The 8,757-nt window shown below is 47.2% G+C and overlaps 1 pseudogene across 1 annotated transcript; it reads left to right on the top strand.

The window, feature by feature from the left end:
• The first annotated feature begins 2,305 nt into the window (after nt 1–2,305).
• LOC108297375 lies at nt 2,306–7,413 on the top strand (annotated as a pseudogene). The gene is made up of 2 exons (XR_001822184.2): nt 2,306–2,574; nt 3,163–7,413. The product of XR_001822184.2 is annotated as a delta(24)-sterol reductase-like (transcript).
• The last annotated feature ends 1,344 nt before the right edge of the window (nt 7,414–8,757 follow it).

Genomic DNA, 8,757 nt, shown 5'->3' with positions numbered 1-8,757 from the left:
CTGGACAAATAATTCATGACTAAGATCTCAAAAGCAGAGGCAACAATAACAAAAATAGAAAAATGGAACTTAATTAAACTAAAAAGCTCCTGAACAAAAGCGTTGATTAACAAGTGAGCAGACAACCTATGGAATACAAAAAATGTTTGAGAACTGTGCATGTGACAAAGAACTAATGTCTGAATGTACAAGGAAATCAAACAGCTCAACAAGAAAAAAACAAGTAACCTTATTGAAAAGCAGGCAAATAATGGGAACAGATATTTTTCAAAAAGAGAGCAACGATGGCCAATAAGCAGGTAAAAAATGCTCAACATTGCCAATAGTCAGAGAAATGCCACTTAAAAACCACAATGAAATACCATCTTACACCATTCGTAATGGCTAATTATTAAAAAGCAGAAAATTACAAATATTGGCAAGAATACACAGAAAATAGAACACTTACACATTGTAGGAATGTAAGTTCGACAACCTCTATGGAAAATAGTATGGGGATATCTCAAAAAGCTAAAAATAGAACTTCCATTTGATCCAGCATTCCCACTAATGGGTATCTACCCAAAGAAAAATAATTCATTACATAAAGTAATTACTCACGCTCATATATTTATTGCAGCATTATTCACAATAGCAAAGATATGGAGTCAATTTAAATTTATCCATCAATGATTGAATACAGAAAATGTGCTATACATTTATACCATACAATACTACTCAGTCATAAAGAAGAGTTAAATGATATCTTTTGCAGCAACATCAATGGAACTGGAGGTCATTATTGTAAGTGAAATAACTCAGAAACAGAAAATCAAATACTGCATTTTCTCACTTATATGTGGGACCTCAATAATGCATGCACTTGGATGTAGAGACTGGAAAAATAGACACTGGAGACTCAGAAAGATGGGAGGTTGGAAGAGGGTTTAGAAATGAAGAAATACCTAATTGAGACAATGAGAACCGTTCAGATGATTCCTACACTGAAAGCCCACACTTCATCACTATGCAACATATCCAAGTGATGAAACTGCATCTGTACTGCCTAACATAGTAAAGAGAAAAAAAAAGTTGGCTTTTATCAAGAGGGCAGACGGAATAGACCTCATAATTTTCATAAATATTTAGGCAGAAAAATAATTTTAATAAAAATTTATAAAATAAATAAAATAATTTTAATAAAAATATATAATTTTTGAGCCAGAGTCTTGCTCTTTCTCCCAGGCAGGAGTGCAATGGCAGCGATTTTGGCTCACCGCAACCTCTGCCTCCCTGGTTCAAGCAATTCTCCTGCCTCAGCCTCCCGAGTGGCTGGGATTAGAAGCACCCGCCACCATGCTCAGCTAATTTTTATATTTTTAGCAGAGACAGAGTTTCACCATATTGTCCAGGCTGGTCTTAAACTCCTGACCTCAGGTGATCCACCTGCCTCAACCTCCCAAAGTGCTAGGATTACAGGCATGAGCCACTTCACCTGGCCAATAATATTGTATTTTAAGAATGGCATAAAAAGATAATTTGATGAATTAGAGTAGTTAGTACATAGCACAGACAATATGCAAGGCAAGATTCTAAGCCATTATACATTTTAGACAGAATATCCAACAGTGTAAAATAAATAACATGAAGATTCAGTGGCAATGAAAAATTGACATATTTTCAATCATATTAGATGATATTAAAATCATTGTGAAATTTTGTTTTGTTTCATAATAATTATAATATTAAATAACTTCATTAAAAAGTTTGGCTAATTAGGCATATAGATAAATGGGCAACATGTTAACCAGTAAACAGAGGATACACATTATTTTTAAAGGCCAATGAATATTTTTATTTATTTATTATTTATTTATTTTTGGTTGGGCCAGCTGCTTTATTCGCTGGGGATATAGTGGCGTCCTCTCCTTGGGAGGTGGGATTTTCTACTAGTCACCCCCAGCCGTGGTCCAGGAGGCGCCATGAAATTCAGTGCTGGGCTCAGCTGGGGGCCGGGTCTTGGCGAAGGCGAACTGTGCAGCGAAGCAGTCAGTAGCTGTGGGTTCTCACCGCCCGCTCTGCCCGGCTGTCCTGGGTCTCCCGGTGCTCCTCAGGCCCCCACCGAGCCTGCGTCTCTATAGGGCAATGAGCATCCAGCCCGGAACCTTCTCCTCAGAGCCCTGTTTGACGCAGGCCGAGCATTTCTGCTTCCTCCCGTTGGGCTGGACTTTACCCTCGGTGTTTCTTCCAGTCTTTCTTCCGGCCGCTTGTCTGCCTGAGCTTCAATTCCAGCCTCAAAAATGTTCCAGCTGGGAAGGGCGTGTCCATGGCACTGTCCACACTGGTCTCTCAGAAGGTCATTGCATGGCTGGGTGGTTTCCTCCCAGGCCACCTGCAGGCCCTGGTGCTGGGCCCTGTGAGCTCGGCCACCCCCGTGACCCCACGCCCACCCACGGGACTAGCAGGATCCGCAGCCATTGCTTGCTTCTGCTGTCACCCCATCCCTGTGAAGCGGAAGTGCTCCCCTCAGCTGTCTGAGCCCGCCAGGAGCCCCCTGTTCCCCTGCCCTGACCCTGCGGGCCATGGCCGCAGAACGTTGGGAAGAGGGGAAGGAACTGGGAAATATCCCTTTCCCCAAATTGACCTTGGGGTCCGCCTGGTCCTCTCCACACCTTCCCACTCTGCCCGCACTGTTCCCTGGGGCCTGAAGATTTAGCAAAGTTCCCTTCCCCCTGCCCATGCCGCGAAGCAGTCCTGTTGCCCACTCCCACCCTTCACCCCTTTTCTGGCTCGTTCTTTCACCCTACTGGCTCTTCGAAACGACTCCCTCTCTTCTCTAGTGTCTTCGGAGTCCCTCTCTGCTTCTCCGGATCAGCCTTCTGCCAGATCGCGTCTTCCCCGCCATCTTGAATCTCCTGGCTCCCCTGGGATGCCTCCCCCATCCCGGGGCCCAGGCAAAACCGACAAAATTATTTTAAATGGGAACATTTGAATTCCACTGAATTTATGACAACAGAAACCCATCTGGTCATATTTTAAAGAATTATAAAATAATAATAGCAACTATCAATTTAAAGTGTAACCAGGGTTAAGAATACCCACCATTTTACCAACAACAATGAAACCCTGTTATAGCTAAGGAGCAAGTTCAGTAAAGTTGCAGGATACAATATTAACATGAAGAGAGCGGGCCGGGCACAGAGCGGGCTGCGGTGACTGGCGGCACGAGCCTGCAGCCCCTCCCGCGCGGCGTCCCACCATAGAGCTCACAGTGTCGCTGGCCGTGTGCGTGCTGCCCTTCCTGTTGTGGGTGTGCGTGAAGGGACTGGAGTTCGTGCTCATCCACCAGCGCTGGGTGTTCATGTGCCTCTTCCTCTTGCTGCTGTCGCTCATCTTCGGCATCTACTACTACGGGCGCTCCTGGGTGGTGTTCAAGCTCAACAGCATGCCGCGCCTGCACGAGGAGCACGTGCGGGACATCCAGAAACAGATGCGGGAATGGAAGGAGCAGGGCAGCAAGACCTTCATGTGCACAGGACGCCCCGGCTGGCTCACCGTCTCGCTCCGTGTCGGGAATTACAAGAAGACACACAAAAAGATCATGATTAATCTGATGGACATTCTGGAAGTGGACACCAAGAAACACATTGTCCGTGTGGAGCCCTTGGTGACCATGGGCCAGGTGACTGCCCTGCTGAACTCCATTGGCTGGACTCTGCCCGTGTGGCCTGAGCTTGATGACCTCACAGTGGGGGGCTTGATCATGGGCACGGGCATAGAGTCGTCATCCCACAGATACGGACTGTTCCAACACATCTGCACTGCCTATGAGCTGGTCCTGGCTGATGGCAGCTTTGTGCAATGCGCTCTGTCCGAAAACTCAGAACTATTCTATGCCGTACCCTGGTCCCGTGGGACGCTGGGTTTCCTGGTGGCTGCCGAGATCCGCATCATCCCTGCCAAGAAGTACCTCAAGCTGCGTTTCGAGCCGGTGCGGGGCCTGGAGGCTATCTGTGCCAAGTTCACCCATGAGTCCCAGCGGCAGGAGAACCACTTCGTGGAAGAGCTGCTCTACTCCCTGGATGAGGCTGTCATTATAACGGGGTCATGACAGACGAGGTAGAGCCCAGCAAACTGAATAGCAATGGCAATTACTACAAGTCGTGGTTCTTTAAGCATGTGGAGAACTATCTAAGACAAAGCCAGAGGGCCTGGAGTACATTCCCTTGAGACACTACTACCACTGCCACATGCGAAGCATCTTCTGGGAGCTCCAGGACATCATCCCCTTTAGCAACAACCCCATCTTCCACTACCTCTTTGGCTGGATGGTGCCTCCCAAGATCTCCCTCCTGAAGCTGACCCAGGGTGAGACCCTGCGCAAGCTGTAGGAGCAGCACCACGTGGTGCAGGACATGCTGGTGCCCATGAAGTGTGTGCAGCAGGCCCTGCACACCTTCCAAAACGACATCCCCGTCTACCCCATCTGGCTGTGTCCATTCATCCTGCCCAGCCAGCCAGGCCTGGTGCACCCCAAGGGAAATGAGGCAGAACTGTACATTGACATTGGAGCATATGGGGAGCCACATGTGAAACACTTTGAAGCCAGGCCCTGCATGAGGCAGTTGGAGAAGTTTGTTCGCAGTGTGCGTGGCTTCCAGATGCTGTATGCCGACTGCTATATGGACCTGGAGGAATTCTAGGAGATGTTTGATGACTCCTTGTACCACAAGCTGCGAGAGAAGCTTGGTTGTCAGGACGCCTTCCCTGAGGTGTACGACAAGATCTGCAAGGCCGCCAGGCACTGAGCTGGAGGCCGCCTGGAGAGACGGATACATGTGAGTGGTCAGGCATCTTCCTTTCACTGGAGCTTGGCTGCTTTCCCAGATCCACGCTTTCAGAGAGAAACCCCTCCAGAAATCCCCCCCTGACAGCCCAACACCACCTTCCTCCTGGCTTCCAGGGGCAGCCCAGTGGAATGGAAAGAATGTGGGGTTTGGAGGCAGACAAGCCTGAGTCCAGTTCCCCGTTTAGAACTCATTAGCTGTGTGACTCTGGGTGAGTCCCTTAAACCCTCTGAGCCTGGGTCTCTCCATCAGTTGAAGGGGATAGTAATACCTACCTGCAGGTTGTCATCTGAGTTGAGCACCGGTCACATTGCAGTGCTGGGTAAGTGCTAGCTCTTGTTGCTTCCCGTTCAGCATCACATCTGCAGTGGAGTCTGAAAAGGCTCCACGTCAGGTCACCTGTGCACAGCCATGGGCCGTGGCTGGAGTGATGAAGGGGATGCCCTGGAGTTGCCCTGCCATCGCCTCCATCAGCCAGACGATCCCTTACAGGAGAAGGACAGCTCTTCCCCACCCTGGGGTCTCAGGAGGGAAGTGGTGGGGTAGGGAGGCCCAAGGTGTGCTGTGCCATAGCCAGGTCTGAGGCCAAAGTTCTCCCCACCATCCTTGGTGCTGTCCTGCCCCTTCATCCTCTATGCCCTGGCCTGCAGGCCAACCCCAGCCACCACTGAGTCCACTCGGAGGGGCCTGTGTTCCTGGAGAAGGCATTCCAAGGTTGAATCCTGCCCTAGCCTCGGTCTGGGACACCTAGGTGGCGAAAGTGGTCTGCCCTCTGAATTGGATCCAGGGGACCTGGGCTCATTCTTCTTGGCTTACCAACGCTGCTGGCCTCACCTTGTCCCAAAACCCACTTTGTCTTCGTGGGAGTGCGTCTACGCTGCTCTGTAGCATGGGGGCTGGGGAGTGGACGGCATCAAGTAGGAAAATGGAGTCCACCACCATGTTTCTGTGGGATTCTCACTGTGGGGCTGGAAGAAAAGAGCATCAGCTTGATTTCTCCAACCACTCATCTCTCTTTTTTTTCTTTCTCCCACCACTCCCCACCCCAGCTGTAGTTAATTTCAGTGCCTTACAAATCCTAAGCTCAGAGAAAAGTTCCATTTCCGTTCTAGAGGGAAATGAGCCTCCCTACGTCCTTCCCCTGCTAGTTATAACTCAAAGCTTGGTTGTTTATGCAACTCCATCTTAAGAACTGCCCAGCCTCAGGTGAAAACCCGAATCTGAGAAGGAATTGTTGTCATGTAAGGGAAGCTGGAATTAAGGGAGCTGAGCCAGTCATGGTTGTGAGGTGTGAGTCAGAAGACCTAGGTTTCAGTCCCTCTCTACTGTCAGCGAGCTGTGCAAGGTGGGCTAGTCCTTTGTCCTCTGAGCTGCAGTTTTCTCATCTGTCACATCACTACAGACAAGACCTCCCTGGAACTCTTCTGATTGTCTTAGATACTGTGGTTGCAAAACCCATAGAAAGCCTCATTTGGGTGGTCAGAGGAAAAATAAATGATCTAGTGAACACTTGGGTGTTATCTGTCATTCAAGATCCTTCCTTCAGCCCCAAGGCTAGCTCCCATCTCATTTTCAGAAAAGCTTATACCTGGCTTGCAGGGAAGAATTTGCCTTGTAATTCGAGGTCCCACAATCCTCTTAGAGTCACGCTTTGACTGAAGATTGTTCACCCATCCCTCCCAAGGCTTGGCACACTGCTAGTGTCTGAACATGGTCCTGTGAGGGCTGGGGGCATTCAGGCACTCAGAAGGCAAAGGAACCACCCAACCCATTTGGCCTCTGGAGGGGGCAGAAGGAAAAAACCTCATTCTCTATTTTGCAAAGCATGTGAATCCTGGCATTAGTTCTCATAGGAGACCCATGTGCTTCCTTGCTCGATGCAAAACTGATGATTCTACTTGCTATAGATGGTTAACATGAGCTGGTTAATCCAACAGTGTCATTGTTTTCGCCAGTGGAGCCTCCATCCCTAAGCCACTGGGACTGTGGCCAGAGATGCCAGCAACCTCAGTCACCGTTAATCATGTAACCAAAATCCAGACCTTACCCACAACCTGGGGCTTGGAAGGGAAGGTATTTTGGAATCACACCCACAGGTTAATGTTGCTCCAGTAAAATCTTGCCTGGAAAGAGGCAGTGTTAGCATGGTGAGCTGAGTTCATGGCTTTTTTTTTTTTTTTTAGCCAGTCCTGTCACTGGCCATCCATGTGATAGTTTTGGGTGGAGTTAAACTTGTCCCAGGGGGCAATGCATGTGGAAAGTATCAGAGTAAACCTCTCCCCTCCAGAGCCCTGAGTTTCTTGGCTGCGTGAAGGTTTTCTGTAAAATCAGAATTGTAGCCAGTTTCTTTGGCCAGAAGGATGAATAATTGGATATTACTGAAAAGGAGGGGTGGGGATGGGTGTGGCAGTGTATGGTGTGTGCTTTTTTCCTCTTTGGTCATGGGGACCAAGGAGAAAGGCATGAGTCTCCCCTATCAGGCTCTTGCAGCCACAGGCACTGTATCTACCATCTGGAACACATGACCTCGTGGCTGTGAGGCTGCTGCTTCTGTTAAAATAAAAGTATGGCCTGGAAAAAAAAAAAAGAAAGAAAATCAGTTGCATTTTTATACAGTAACAACAGAATATCTGAAAAAGAAATAAAACAATTCATTAACAATATTATCAAATAGGAATACTTAATTAAATAGAATGAGTTCAATGAAGAAAATTAAAGATCTGCATACTGGAAACTATCAAATGTGTACAGCAATATTGATGAAACTTGAAGAAATTATGCTAAGTGAGATAAGGGAAATACAGAAAGACAAATACTGCATGATCTCATTTGTATGTGGAATTAAAAAAAAAAAGCTGGATGCAGTGGCTCATGCCTGCAATTTCAGCACTTTAGGAGGATGACATGAGGGAGACGAGCTACTGCACTCTAGCCTGGCAACAGCTTGAGACTCCATCTCAAAAAAAAAAAAACCCTAGGTTAAAAATCTCTTATATTTGACATAGCCTAAATAATATTATTGAAGAACTAATTAATAGATGGAACAGGTGATATATTGTAGAGAATTAGTCTTTTATTGTTTTCTTTTGTGAAGAATTATTTGTTCTATAAACTCAGCATTTATATTTGGGTTGTTTCATGGCTAATGAGATATTTAGTTACAAACAGCTGAGTACAGTATTGAAACAGTGGGTGGAGTGGGGTGTGGATGGGCAGGTTGGTGGCTGGCTGAGTAGGCAGAAGGATAAACAGGTAATGAAAGAAGATTGGACAGATGGTGGGCAGAGGGGCAGGTAGGTGGCTAGGAGGGTTGGTGGGTGACTGTAGACCTTCCTGGTTGTCTCGGGAAGGTTGTGTGAGTGGAGACACGCAGCATGGTATCTTTGTAACCGGCTGCTTTCACTAAGAATCATGTTTTTGAGCTCCATCCCCATTGCTCTGTGTGTTAGTGGCCTGTTCCTTTTGATTGTGCAATGGCGTTTGGCTGCACAGGGAGACACAAGTGGTTACCCTTCATCCATGGGAGGTTGTGTGATTGTGTCCAGATTTGGGTGATTGTGGATAGAGTTGCCATAAACATTTATGTAAAGGTTTTCATGTGAACGCAATTTTTCGTTACTCCAGGGAAAATAGCTGTGGGACTGCTGGGCCATGTGATTTAACAGAGCTGTCAAACTGCTTTCCAGGGGCACCTGACCACCTCACTATGGTTTGATTTGCATTTCCCTAATGGCTAGTGTTGACAGTCTCTCATAGGCTTATTGTTTTGTATAGAGAGCATCCTGTTTGGTGAGGGTCCAAGTCTTTTACCCACTTTTGTTAGGATGATTCTCTGTTGATTTTGAGAGATCTTTATGTATGTCGAATACTTTCTTTTTTGGATATATGGTTTGCAGATATTCTCTCCCAGCCTATAGCTGTCTTTTCATTG

The sequence above is a fragment of the Cebus imitator genome, unplaced genomic scaffold, assembly GCF_001604975.1.
Source record: "Cebus imitator isolate Cc_AM_T3 unplaced genomic scaffold, Cebus_imitator-1.0 Scaffold794, whole genome shotgun sequence".
NCBI classification, from domain to species: Eukaryota; Metazoa; Chordata; class Mammalia; order Primates; family Cebidae; genus Cebus; species Cebus imitator.
Note: the sequence above shows the minus strand (reverse complement) of the source record. Positions and strands in the feature narration are given on the sequence as shown.